The 15,013-nt window shown below is 41.2% G+C and overlaps 1 long non-coding RNA gene across 1 annotated transcript in view; it reads left to right on the top strand.

Annotated features, from left to right (window-relative positions):
• The window catches only part of LOC146790003 (uncharacterized), a 260,359-nt gene that overhangs the window by 179,313 nt on the left and 66,033 nt on the right, over positions 1-15,013 (top strand). The window contains exon 2 of the long non-coding RNA XR_014969891.1: positions 1,830-1,995. This is a non-coding gene — a long non-coding RNA (uncharacterized LOC146790003). The remainder of the gene's footprint in view (positions 1-1,829; positions 1,996-15,013) is intronic.

Genomic DNA, 15,013 nt, shown 5'->3' on the forward strand with positions numbered 1-15,013 from the left:
CTGGGGAACCAAATTCAGCCTTCATGACCAGTCCACCAGACCACTCTTTTGAGGGAGCACATTTCCGTGCTAGACCTTAAAAGGCCAACTAGACATCAGAAGCCCTGGTGTCTTAGCACCAGCAGGTGGATCCTAGTGGTGGCAAGTGTAGGTTAACCTTGAAGTCCTGTCCACCACAATCTATGGTGAAGTTCAGCTCCAGTCTTGTGGGCAGGCCTACGAAGCAGCACACCCTAGAGCGATGGTGACTCTCTAACTGTGGTCACAGGGTCTTTGAGGACAATCCGCCTCACCCATTGGTACCTCCATTTGCTTTGTTTCAGCAATGGTAGTGCTACTCACCAGGGATCGGCAATGCAGGATTTTCATGCACACCAAAAAATTAAGTTCACAAATGTCATGGTCTCCATGCTTCATGCACAAGCACTTTTAACATGTGCTGTCTGCTCTGGGGGCACTGGAATTATGCAACAATGTAGGGCAAAATGCTGTCACAGTGTTGACTAAATTATTCATCAAAAAAGGCTGCAGTGTATTGTGGTACATTTTCTGATACTTTATTATTGTGAACTTTTTACAGATATTAACAGTCGCTGCAAAGATTTTGCCTCATTAGTTCTAGTGTAATATATAAATGCAGCAACGTGAAAGGTGAGCAGTCAACCTTTGCCAAGGGCCCTCCACTTTGCAGCAACACAACTCACATTTTTTTGTAACTTTTCATCCGTTTTAGCTGCAAACAATTTTTTTGTTAAAATCATCAGATTATGTAACAGATGATGTATTATGTGTCAAATATGGCGGAGCCATAATTATGTGGAAACATTTGCAAACTAGGAAATTTTTCCATTCATATTTGAACTGCTCTTGTGAAAAAAGGGAGGACAAGTGCTGATGACAGAAACTGCATGGCTCGGAGAAGAAAAGCTTGTAATTCCACTTTTAAGCATATTTGAGACATTCTGTGATTGGAAATGTATTCCACTTTGTGAATGTATTTTATGTCAAAAACTCATTAAACCTTAAATAAACTTGTGTACCCATTAGTTGAATTAAATATGGTAAGAAGCTGTAACTGGTCAGTGTAATGGCAATCAAATACCAAAAATTGGGATGCTTTGCTCTTTGTGGACACACTCCTGATTCAGCCCACTGACCCAATGGCCCACTGACCCAATGTTCAGGTTATTCCCGCACTCTGATTCTGTGCCAAGAGCTCCCCAACTTTGTTCCCCCACTTCGACCACTGTAAACCCCCCCGTTCTGCATCAGCATGTACCTGCAGTCCCACGCCATCTGATTAGCAACGCTGCATTAATAGGCATTCACAGTCTGCTAAATAGGAATTATTTACCTTTCATTGCCAAACTATTTAATCCTCTTGCAGCATGCCGGTTCGGTGCCAATTGTGCTCAGTGTCAATGTCAATTTTACGGCCTTTGCCTCTTCATCGCATCCGTGCCTAGCCGAACAGCTGGGAGATAGGCAGGGAGGCCTGCTACGCCATTAGCAGCGCGCCACCATCACGTGCTCTATCAAAGGAGTTTGGAAATCATTGCAAGTTTCCAAATCATTGAAATTATGGATGCTAGTCCCTCAGTTTAGTTCCACCGTGTCATGAAATAAGTTCCAGGGCTAAGCCCTGGCAAGCACCAGCTGAATTTAATCACTGGCTCTTGAGTGGGTGGCTTGTGCTATTCAGTTTGTATTATGGTGAATGGTAGTTTAGCTGCTGGAGACATACTTCATTATGTTAATAAAAAGGTTTGATACATCACAGATATTAGTAGAACTTTCTCCTGTTTAAATTTTGTTTTTTGCCTTGCTAGAAGGGCGGCAACCTTACCGCCGGACACGAGACCCGTTCGGGCAGACGATGAAGATGTTATAGTTGCCAAGAGGGCTGAGCCGAACATTCTGTCGGTTGTGAAAAAGTTGCAAGGATCTGGTGAAACAAAGAAACCCAAAAAGAAAAAACATTAATTCCAAAAAAAGGTGGGAATTTTCAAAAGGTTTTCAAAAAAGCTGCAAACTTAAAGGTACCCAAAAATGTTTATCTTGATCATGCGCTAGCCTCTTTGTCTGGTTATTCCTTACATCTATAACTGAAATTGCTTTGCAAACAAACGCCAGATCTGATTGTCATATTGATAGATTTGTAATCTGATATTACCTGTTCATTATTTCATCTTTTTGACAGAGATCAAATAGTATAGTTTATAAATGGAAGTAGTTGAGTGAAAATTTTCCGTAAAACATACAGATGCAGGAAAATATAATTCCTTAATTATGTTAAGTGGTTGTCTGTGCTGCTATAGTAAATGCCCAAATTGATTTTATACATGTATTTCATTTTAGTGAAACCATATAGCTTTCATTGACAGTAACATAGGGTGAAAACCGCTAGCTAATAGTGCACAGATGAATCTCGTAAAACACAGAAAATTGAGTCAATATCTGAGCAATTAACATTGAGGGTTCCTGTTCTAATCAGTTTGGGTGACATGAACAACTTAAGCCCAAGATGATGCTGATGGATCAGAGACAGTGATGAGCTCACCAGGGCTATAGTCATTTTGAACAAGAAGAGATTTGTATGCTTCCTTGTGTACTGTGTGGGGCCTCACACTCTTATATCAAACTGATAACTACGGAAATCTTTCATGTGACTGTCTGAAACAGTTGCTGATGGGGAACTTTCTTTCAAAACAAAACCTTGATTTTGCAAGATATCTGTTCCACTCCATGCGTCAAAAAGAAGGCAAGACTGTGAATGCTTTTCTGATAAGAACAAAAGAATAAAAGACCAAGTACTGCACTGTAATTTCCATAATCACAACAATGAAGAAGCACTAAGATCACAAATCATTGCTGCCTGTGAATCTGACATCTCCAGAAGTTGAGGAGTCACTGTGCAAGGTTGTAGACACATGCTCCCTGAAAGATGATGGCAAACGCACTTGTTTCAGATAAGGATTCTGCTCCCTACACTCAGGCCTTTATTCCGCACTGAAGAACACGTGACACACTTGTCGTAAGAAGTGTCGCTTTCAATTCTTATGTCAAAGTAAGAAGGACGAATATGTTGATTCACAAGTGACTCCAATCTCTGATGACAGAGCAGCTGCGCGAGAGCAATTAAAATGCACGTCCTATACTCATCACCAGGTAAAGGAGGTGGCTACACACCTAGGATATTCAAGGTCATTGGAGGTCATCTGATTTGTCGCCTCATAAACTGAACAATCTAAAAAAACAATTGAATTGGGAGTGGCATGGTCAAAGAGACTCAACAAAATGGTTGAACAAAAACTTAACAACCTCCTGAAACTCAATATCTTTGAACCTGTTCAATGTGATGCACTCCCTGATGGGTGCTTGCAGGCGAGCCATCAAAGCTGCAGGGCCGTGGGCCTCCCCCTGCAGCCCCCATAGGAAGGAAATGTTGTGGGTGCCCCAGAAGGGGTCAGGGCACTGACCAAAAAAAAGGCCGGCCGGCCAGCTCTCATGTAACCTGGATGGGTGCTGGTTAGGTAACTGGTGGGGCACTGGGGCCACAGGGCTACCCTCACACTCCTAAAAATATTAACAGATGTGGTTGTCCAGGTGGGACTAGGACACCCAAACAAAAACAAAAAATGCAGCCAATGGCCATTCAAAATAATTAATAAATGAGTGGCCAAGCTGCTCATTTATTTTGTACTGCTTCTGGCAAGGGTTGCCCCATAAAGCCTTAAATGGGCTAATTTACATATTTGTTCTTCCTTTGGGTTGCCCCAGTTTTGGCAGGGTCAACAAAAGTGTGTTACAAATGTTGGGGCTGAGGCAATGCAGCAGTCCTACAGAAATCATTTTTTAAGGTAATCCTATGTTTCCTGGGGTGTAAACAATCTGACCCCAGGAAACGTTTATAGTATTTCTAGAGCATGAGCTTTTGCTGTTCATCTGAGGATTATAGACCCTGCCCCCCTTTGTGGATGGTGTTATGATTGCATTATTTGACATGAGGTGTGTTAAAGAAAGACTGGCACTTGTTTTATATGGTTGACAGAGCTAGTAAGTTTGCTTTTCAAATGTTAATGTGGTGATTCTTTGGCAAAGCTAATAGACCTGTGTTATGTAATGATGTGGGCACTCCTTGACAAAGCCTATTGGCTTGTCTTCATATAATGATGTAGTGACACCGTGTCATAACCATTAGACTTAACTTAGACATTGATGTAGATATCCTCTGACAATGCAAATAGGTTTGCCTACATATACTGATGTGGTGACCCTTTGACAAATTTAATAGGCTTGCCTTGTATATTTATGTTGTCTCCCTTTGTCAAAGCCATTAGGCTTGCCTTGAATGTTGATGTGGTCAACTCTTGATAAAGCTAATCATCCTGCCTTTCATATGTTGATGTAAACCCTTGAGAAAGTCAGTAGGCCTACTTTATTTATAATAAAATCCCTTTATTTTGGGATGAGTGGTACCATTGGCTTGCCGTGCAAGGTGGGTTAGCCGCCCTGGTGGGGCTTGGCACAGGGCCTGTCCAACACAGGCCAGTGATGTTAGGGTTAGGTATGGTAGTAAGATCATAATTTGCATTGACAACTAAAAATTCACTCGAGAAAACAAAGAGTAAAGTGAAGTCATAGTTAGGTAGGGTTATAAGATTTTACTTTATGTTACAAAACCTCAGAAATTCAAGAAGGAAAGGTTAAAATGGGATTATATATAGGTCTAATAATATTATCTAATCTCATGGGGAAAAAAAGTACAGATGCACTGAAATAAACAAAGGTTAGACTGATGTTATAGTTGGGTGAAAATATCAGTAAAATATAAAGATTATAACAAGCAAAACACTGACTTTCATTGTTTATAGTTTACATAGCTAACTATAACATGTGCCACCGCTATGCACTGCTTATGACTTCACATATCACATCACTCATGGCATCATCAATAATATAATTGATTACATCACTGATCACAACTCAATGACATTATTGATGACTTCATTGATTACATCATCCTCTATACTGCTGAACAATTTACTCTGCAATCCAGTACAGTCTTTGATATATGTAAATAATTAATACATGGCACAAAATCTTGTAAACAGACATGCTTGAAAAAATAATTAGACAGTATCCCACTGCCTTTAGACACACAAGGCCCCTTAGCTAGCCATGCCCCTCCTACCCACATCCTGAGCAACACATTTTCATGTAAAGTCCACAACCTCATGATATCCAAGCCCCATTAAGTGACCAAGCCTACACTACACACCACCTTCACCCTGTGCAAAACTCTTTTTGGAGAGCCTACTCCCCCAGACATCCAAGTCCTATTATCAGGTCAAGTTCCGACTATGCAAACCTTTAGCCCAGTGCACTGCTTTCACAGAGAGCTCATTAAGTTGAAACGCAGATGTCCCATTAGGTGGTCAAACACCTACTATGCGCAGCCTCAACATTGTGCACAACTCTTAATAGATTGGGCACTCCCTGCAGACACCCACGCCACATTAGGTCAGCATATTCGTACTACACATACTCATTACCTTGTGCACAACATTACATGGACAGCCCATTACCTACAGACTCTCAAACCCTGTTAGGTGGTGAAGCCCCTGCTATACACAGCCTTTGTCCTGTGTAGAACTCTCCATGGAGAGCCCATACCCTAAAGCCGTATTAGGAGTTCAAGCATGTTGTAAAAACATGCACGTTATAGCAGTATACAAGCTATAGAAAAGCTTCTCTAGAGGTAGCTCACTAAATAGAACTAAGTGTCAGAATTGTTTAGAAAACAGTCATAATCATTGGAATGTCATCAATGATGGCAATTGTGCAAATTATAGTTATTTCTGTTACCTTTAACTGGTGAACTTCAGTGTTATTGTGAGTTTAAATTGGGCCCTTTAACCTTTGTTTTTTTTCAGTAAATTTCTAAGTATTTTTTAAAATGTAAATTAGGGTATTATCATGTCTAACTATAACATCAGTTTAACCTTTGCTTTAGTCACTGAATTTCTAGAGTCTTTGAACATGAAGTAAGATGTTATTACCATACTTAACTATTACAACCCTGCACAGCACACAGCCTTCGGATGTGTGCAGCATTAAATTGAATTAAAAAAGTATATAGCGCAAAACTGCCACCTTACGGGTATCCTGGTGCTTTGACTGAAAGGTATCCATTATAGCAACAGAACCATTGTCAGTGGAGGGATCTATCATTCACCCCCTGGAAATAGCCAAGTTTTCAGACTCTTCCTGAAGCAAGTCAGAGAGCTAGCCTGTCTAAGGTTCTGAGGCAGCTCGTTCCATAAGCGGCACCAAAACTCTACCCCCCATCCTGGATCTCTTAAATCTGGTGGTTGTAATCAGATTTGCGCTCGAGGAGCGAAGCTGCCTCCTGGGGTTATACCAGATGAACATCTCCTGCAAAGGGATTGGACCCAGGTCATGTACTAATCTGTACACAATACAGAGAGATTTAAAACAAATTCTCTCATTAATAGGCAGCCAGTGCAGGTCTCTCAAGGCCAATGTTGAGGAAGACCTACGCTGTCTATTTAGTACCAGCTTAGCTGCCATAGACTGGACTCTCTGCAAACCCTGCAGAATATATTGCGGTGCTCCCAAATACAGGGAGTTGCAGTAGTCCAGTCTGCTCAAAATTATACTCCTTGCTACAAGCGATCGAGTGTCTTTTGGTAGTAGCGGAAGAACCTTCCGTAACATGCGTATCAGGGAGAAACAGACACTAGTGTTTTATTGGCCTGCGATTCCATTTGGAGGTTATCATCCACCATGATCCCCAAATTGTGCACCATTTTAACAGGAGTCAAGGGGTCGTCCTCAGGGGTGAGCTTGAACTCCGCCGGTAGATGCCCAACTCTCCACAGGTTTACCAGCCACAACCATGCATGACCTTCAGCCAGGCAAAGCTTGCATTTGGGTACAGGGCCTGGCCTGTGATTATGTCCTACAGCCAACTCCACACAGGCAACCAGCCCTCCATTGTTGGCTACCCGCCCCATGGTCAAGCAATAGCACTTGATACCCTCCCAACTTTTTTGTCTTGTTTTCTTCCCACAGTAATCTTGTGGTACCTTTGCAGCAATACCAGACATTTTCACAGGGAGGCTGCACTGATCACCTTTCTTTCACTTTTAACCTATGGGGTCTCTCCTGAACCCTGCCCCTACAAGGTACAAGGGGTAGGGTACCCCTGTCCTGACCCCTTATATGTTGTTTAGTTTAATTTTCAAGACACGGAGACTGAGTCTCTAAGTTCATAATAGTGGCCACATTTTTCTTCATGTTGTGGTCAACCAATCACAAGTCTCTGGACCAGCTTAGTAGAAGGCTTCATTTGTTGTTTTGCTCTTGGTATTCCCTTGATAGTGCAGATTGTCCGCTGTGAGATAAATGGACTGATGGCATCGTCCCCATGTATTTATTCAAAAATGATGGCTGCCATTTTGTTTTCTTTTTTTTTACAATCCAGCGGGTTGGGTCCTCAAGAGTGTTGAGAAACTCTTGCGGGAGCGCCAGTTTAAAAATAGAACATTATGATTGGTCCAGGGAGCTTTATTTCCCCTGGGCCAATTCACTCCCACATGAGTTGGACTCCTGCAGGAGTGAGCACTCAAATTTGCTGTTGGCAACATGAACAAAAATGTTGCTAGCAACCATTACAGGACTCCGGGACTTAGTCTCCTGTCTTGATGTTAAAAAAAAAACTAATATAAGGTGGCAGCGTAGGAATCGTGTACCCCCTATGCCCCATGGGAGGACCTGGAGGAACCCCCTCTGGGGCCAAAGTAAAAAACAAATCTGTAATATTTGCCGCGATTCCGCAAGAGTTCTGCCAAAACAAACATAAAATAGTGCCTGGGGCAACATTCTTCACCTATAGGCCCTGTGGAGCCCACCCATAGGGCCACATTGTTTCTTTAAGGGGAGGGGCTGTACCCCTCTCCCCAAGCCATTATAGGCCCCAGGGAGACCACCCACTGGGCTGAAATTTGCATGAATAGGGCTGGGCCATGTGCCCACCTATCTCAAGCCTCCAAAGACCCTGGGGATCCCATCCCCAGGGCCATTTTCATTATTTAAGTGGAGGGGTATCCTGCAGCCCGCTCCCCGAACCATTATTGGCCCCGGGAGTCCACTCCTGGCGCCAATATGCCACTGAAAGGCAAGGGGGCTGTGCAGTACAAATCCCGAGCCTCTAAAGACCGCATCCCTTTGGTCCGCCAAGCTTATTAAAAGGAAAGGGGGCCACGCAGCCCCACTGCCTGACGCTTCTATGGCCCTGAAATTCCCTTCCCCCGGGGCCAGCTCACATGAGGTGTCCCGGAAAACCCAACTGGGACACAGAAGTTTCCTTGCCTGCTAGTAAAAGTAGAAGGAGCATCATCTCAATTAATTAATTAATCAAATGCATGGGTTACATTCCTAAAGCCATATTTCATTATATATCCAACAATCCATAGCATAGAAACATAAACCAATCTATCAGGGAGAAAGAAACAAAAATAATGAGGCAATATCTTGATTTGTGTATCTGTAGACTTTTTTCTTTTACTAGCTGTTTCATATAGTGAACACACAAACACAGCCAACACATTTCGTCCTACCATAGAGGGTCTTCTTGAGGGCTCTTCAAAAACATTTAACACAAACAAACATATTACAAATACTTCACAGATAAATTAACACATACATTTACAATAGCATATAAACAATGCTTTTTTATAACCAACTTTATTGGTGTTTTTATTAATAACAACAACATAGACACAGCACCATTTTGACATATCAGGTATTGCAACATAGTTGACCAGTGATTTCTCTATTCTTTTTGTGTGAAGTATCAGTCCACCTGTACCACGGACAATCAAACCACTGGTCCCAACCATTTGCCCCATACACGTTCATGCTTAACTGGGCACTCTCTCACCTCTGGCTTTTTCTTGGGTGGCGCACCAATCTACGCCCCTGCGCCATTTGATTAAGGAGGGAGATGTCAAGTCCTTCCAAGCTGCTGTTATATCTCTTTTGGCTACGAGAGTGTCTGTCCCCAGAAATAATTTATCAGCCTGGGTGCCATCCAGTCCCTACATCACCCCCAGAAGAAGGGCACAAGGATTGAGGGGGAACATCCCACCCCAGCACTTCACTCAACTCAGCCACAATGGATGCCCAGTATTTGACAAGGATGACAAAGGACCAGACCATGTGATAGTAGACGGCTGTTTCTGCTTTACAGAGCGGACCGTGTGGGATCGGGAGGAAGCCTGCCCTGTGGAGCCGCACCGGGGTAAGATATGCACAGTGAAGGTAGTAGATCTGAATAAGGCGGAGCCTAGCAGAGATCGTGAGTGTTCCAAGGGCCATCAGGGTGTCTCTCCAGGCTTCCTCCTCAAGAGGACCAAGCCATCAGTCCCAACGGGCCTTGAGGGGTTCTAGTGTGGATGTGGTGTTGTTGATCAGAGAGAGATACATTTGGGATATCCCCTCCTTGCCCAGGTTCCCCATAAGAAGTTTAGCCTCTAAAGGGCTCAATTCAGGGACAGTTGTGCAGCCGGGGACATGGAGGGTCAGGGCCTGTGATGGAGCACGGTTACCAGCTTTGGTTACACACTCATACCTAATACTCACCTGGCCCCAAAACATTCACTCAATAAGCTAGTAAAACCTGCGGGCATTAATTTCTGTGTTTTTTCCTGAAATTTGATATTCACCTTTACCAAATCTTACCAACTCGATTATCTTAACAGAAATATTAATCAGGTTGCTGAGTTAGTTTAAGGTAGAATGACATTAGCTTTTTACTTTCGAATAACCACAAACTCAAGAAGTTTTGCAAACCTTTATCTAAATCAATCATTTGTGAGTCAAGAATCAATTACAGTGACCACCTTCACTCAAAAATGCAGATTAAGTCAGATATAGCAAAGTCATTAAATGATCAATGAATATGGTACCTGAAAATGCGAGGGAAAGAGAAAGATCACAGGCATAAAAGACAGATTTTGCAGAATTATATTTACCTATGGTCATAGATGAACCCAACTCCTTAAAGATGGGGCCAGATAGAATCTCCCAGGACAGGAATGCAGACAGAAGATTAGGCAGATTCAGATCTGGAAAGGTGACCTCTTCTAATGTGCAACTCTAGCGTCGCACCCCTCTCTGGTAATACTATCCTCTAACATCCCTCCTCTGAAATCCCCTTCTAGATGATTAGATTATCGATCAGAATCTCAATTTTCAAGCAGAGTTTCTGGTAGCAGCAGGGTCTGAGACAGCGTCTCGGACAGAATCTGGAGCAGCATACGTGTTGGGTCAGTGACGAGTCGGAAAGACAGATCTGACAAGTCGGGCAAGTTCTCTAGCTAACTTACCTCAATTATACTATTCTTTATTCATATACCACCCCCAAAAGTTTCAATATTTGTGTTTTACCCTATTCGGATTGGTCAGGACGAGGAGGTGAGTTCATCACACCACATTAAAAGTAATGTTTTCTCATTGGGCCATTGTTTCATATTCCCGCCCCTTAATTTACTTTCCTATAGCTTTATTCCCACCCGCATTTCATGTCATGCATAATACAAAATTTGCAACAAAATATACATTCCTTCATACATTCAGGTCAACAGTTCCTTTTCCCAGGCGTCTCAGTTTGATGTGGCCTTGGCTGGGTTTCAAGTGGTGCTGTCACAGGGGTTTGGCAGATTCTTGTGCGCCTGCGTGAACATCAGATGAGTAGGGAATTCAGTCACCCTCCGAGGCCCAAATATAGACTAATAATTAAGTCAGAAAAAGACACATTAGAACACGGAAATAAATGATTTCACTGTATATCACTTATCTCTACCCTATCCCCATTTACTTATTTAAATCTTTTGCATTAGTGTTTAATAGAGTTTACGAGGTTTAGTTCAAGCAGCAGCATATGCATTAACATGCGAGTTTCAAGCGGCCATATTTAATGCTATTGCGCAGCTGCAAAGTTTCCCACCAAAAGCATAGAGAGTGTCATACTACGTAGATGTAGTAGACGCATGCGCAATAGAAATCTTGTGTTTTTGGCGGGCATCTTTGGTCACTCAGATTACTTGTTAGTAATACAAATAGAAAAGCTTCCCCCTAGATACAGTATGTTCGTATGTAATGCATTATTAATATTTACAAGACTTTTTGGTTACATTATTACATGTTATTTTAAAGCATTTTATTCAAGCAAGTTTCTTTTCACAAAACCTTGCTCCACCATGCCTCTCTCTGATGGCATTTATTGCCGTGATTAATTTTTTCTGAAAACAGAGGCCAACTTTAGCAGATCTCTATTTCTTTTTCAACCTTTTAATATCTTTCTTTTTCCTTTTTGCTTCGTAATCCTCTCATTCTTTTATAAAGTCTCCTTTCAATTATTCTAGTTGTATTTCTTCACGTTTTCTTTTCTTTCCCCTTACATTCACTCCTTATTTCTTTCTCCCTTTTCAGCATTTGTGCCAAAACATTATTGCTAATACTAGTAGGGTTATTCCCATTATGGGCAGTATTATTTGACCTAGAATACCTTTACCTAAATTAGAAAGCCAACTACCTATGTTAGAAAGGCTATTTGTCAATTTCTTCCTTACACTTTCAACTTCCAGTGGTTTTAAATCTTCCTCTAATTTTGTAAAAATGTTTAATATGTTTTCCAATCTCAACACTTTTATCAGGAATATACGTGCAACAATGTTGCGTTTTCAATAATTTACAGACTCCACACTTTTGCCAATAATATGTCAAGGGCAAGTCGATTTTACATAACCATAGATCTGACCGCAACTAATTCAGTGTTAATCATTAGAAATCCTCCAGCAGTGTCAGTAGACAACCGATCAACTACTGTAGACAACTGGCAAATTTTTCGTGAATTCACAAGAACTCCCACTGAAGGTATCAATGCACCAAAAATGACACCTCCGATTTCTGAAAAACTAGCTCTTTTTACACGTGTTAGTCTATTTGTGTCATCATTGCTTCCAGTGATTCCTTTCACATGATAAACCTTAGGGAATACTATTCCAAAATAGCAACTCCCATACCAATGGTCTGGCAGCCTAAAGTAGGCTTTATTGCCACACACATAATAGATTCAAGGAAATACTGGATCAGTCCCTCCTTTTAGTCCCCATCCCCCAATTACTAGGATATTATGCTCATATTCACTGGAACCAATAAATACATTGTTATATTCTGTTTTTAACCTATGGAGACAGATTTTCCATTTCTTTTCAAAATCTAGAGACATAGCAGCATGAGTCTTGCCACTTGCAAAATGCTCTTCCTCCTAAGCCCATTTAGGTATCTGATGTTTAGGTTCAAAAGCTCTCTCTTCTTTGGTAATCCTGTCTCCTTTGTTCAACTAGTTTCAAAAATATTTTCTCTTCTTCATGCAATTTACATGTTAAATTGTGCTTATGTGCTTCAGCTCTATCTATTGTTTTCATTGTTAGGAAATATTCACCCATAAATTCTGAATCTCTTGTACTAAGAACAGGGTTAATGCTTTTTCACATAGGAACCTCAGAAAAAATCACATCTACATTAGAATAATAAAATTGCAATTTTCCTGTTCTTTAAAATAAGCTTGCTAAAACACTATAGGAGCTACCATACGTTAATGGTAAATAATGATAGGTCACTCCTTCTTCTACAGATGCAGGTAATTTCATGCAGACATAACAGTCACTAACCTCAATAGTTTCTACATATCGTTCTAACAGGTTGGTAAACACATTCAAATCAGTATCATTTTTACTCACAGTGTGATGTAAATCTAACTCATCTGGTACTTCTAATTCTACTCTATCTCCTTTGATAGTAGCTACCTTTTTATGTGTTTTAGTGTTATTCTGTACATTTGTGACCATTAAATAAGGTATGGCCACTGTTAATGCTAACCATATTAAGAGTACTACAAAAATGCTACATATACACATTCTGCAACATTTCTTTAAACATTTCGGTTTTCCAGCAGCTCTATTGTCAGCCATTTTCAAATGGGATATGAAGATTTCTCTTCTCTACTTGAGCAATTCAACTTTAGGACTGAGTTTAAGATGGGGAAATTCGTTTCAGGGTGGTCTCACTTCTTCGTCAATTTGCTCTTCAATTATCTCCAAATTCTCGAAATCTTCAAGAATTACGTATGTCCACTCAGGACCTTTGAATTTATTATTTATAATTTTTGCTCTGGGGCTTTTTCGTTTTGGGTTTTCAGCTGATGATCCAGATCGACTGGATATTTCACCTACCTGCTCTGGCTCTTCTGTTATTTTTTTAAGGTGATAATTAAATCTCTTGATAACACCTGACTTATTATCACCTTTTCTGATTCTTTTAGCTTGCACTGCACTTTCACTTTCTTCAAGTGCTCTTTTGTTCTCATTGGTTTGAGGCACAATTTGGTTATTTTCGTCTTCAGAATCTCTCTCTCTCTGTCCTTGTCCAGGGCTTATTATTTTACTGTCACCTGCCTGGATGCGTTCCCCTTCCCTAGTCTGACCCTGTTCAGGTTTAATTTTTATTGGTGTTTCTTCTTCTTTCACCTGAACTTCTTTGATTTCTCCTATCTGGTCCTGCTCAGGCCTTTTTGTCTCTTGATGGTCTTCTGCCTGAACATGTTCTCTAATTCCTACCTGTCCCTCCCCAGTCTCCGGATCTGTGAATTCGATTTCTTCTGTCAGAGTAAATGGCACTTTCCTTCTCTGGTCCTGCTCAGGTTCCCTAACAATCGTGCTTTCTATCTCCTGAGTGCGTTCTTCTGCGCCTATCTGGTCCTCACTCTTTTCCTGACTAGCTTGTCTAGTTTGGCTTCTTGTTCTTACAATTACTTCTGGTATATCTACTATTGGTATCCAATCATCCAGACTGGTGCTAAAATGAGACCCTCGGTCTGATTCAATAGTTACTGGAAAACCGAAGCGTGGTATAAGTTCTCTCAGTAAGAGTTTGGCCACTGTCAAGCTGTCATTTCTTCTGGTGGGGTATGCTTCCACCCACTTTGAAAATAAACAAACGATGACAAATACATATTTCAATCCTCGACAAGCAGGTAACTGAATGAAGTCAATTTGAAGTCTTATAAAGGGACCTTCAGCCTTTCCAATTTTCCCCATATAAACTAATGTTTTCTTGACTGGATTCAATTGTTGGCATGTTAAAAATCTTTGGCATAGTCTTTCAGCCACATTTCTAAACCTTGGATTAAACCAATCTCGTCTGAAAAGTCTGATCATTGCATCTCTGCCTATGTGGGTGTCTCCAGCATACAGTCTGGCAATACAGGTCTGCCATTTAATTAAACGCATATACCATCTTCTGCCCTTTTTGTACAACCAATTTTCACCCATTCTTTTTTCTCTTTTGCTTCTGCTTCATCTTGCAGTTCTCTTACTTCTATCCATGTTTCTAAACCTGACAATAGCATAAGTTGGCAGCTGTTTCCACAATTTTCAATCTTTCTGTTTACTGCCATTCTAAATTTTGCGCAGTGTTGGGCAACCTGGTCAGCATAATGATTTCCTGCACTTACACGGTCATTTCCTGACTGGTGTGCAGCACATTTGACCACTGCCACTCCTTTTGGTAATTGTATTGCTTCAAGCAATTCTTTAACAAGTTGTCCATTTTTAATGGGAGACCCTGAAGAAGTCAGAAAGTCTTGCTGCATCCAAAGCTGGCCAAAGTTGTGCACAACCCAGTAACCATGCTGACTGTCAGTGTAAATGGTTACTCTCCAATTTTTCCCCTTTTTGCAAGCTTTAATTAAAGCAATCAATTTGGCTACTTGTGCAGACCTGACTCATGGTAAATAGGATGCTTTGACTATTTCAGCCATCGTATACACAGCAGAAGCAGAACTCAATCCTCCCTCCTCATGGCGCATGCATGTGCCATCTACAAAAATGTCATGCTCAGCATCTTTTAATGGCTCATCCTG

Source organism: Triturus cristatus, chromosome 10 (genome assembly GCF_964204655.1).
Source record: "Triturus cristatus chromosome 10, aTriCri1.1, whole genome shotgun sequence".
In the NCBI taxonomy this organism is placed as follows: domain Eukaryota; kingdom Metazoa; phylum Chordata; class Amphibia; order Caudata; family Salamandridae; genus Triturus; species Triturus cristatus.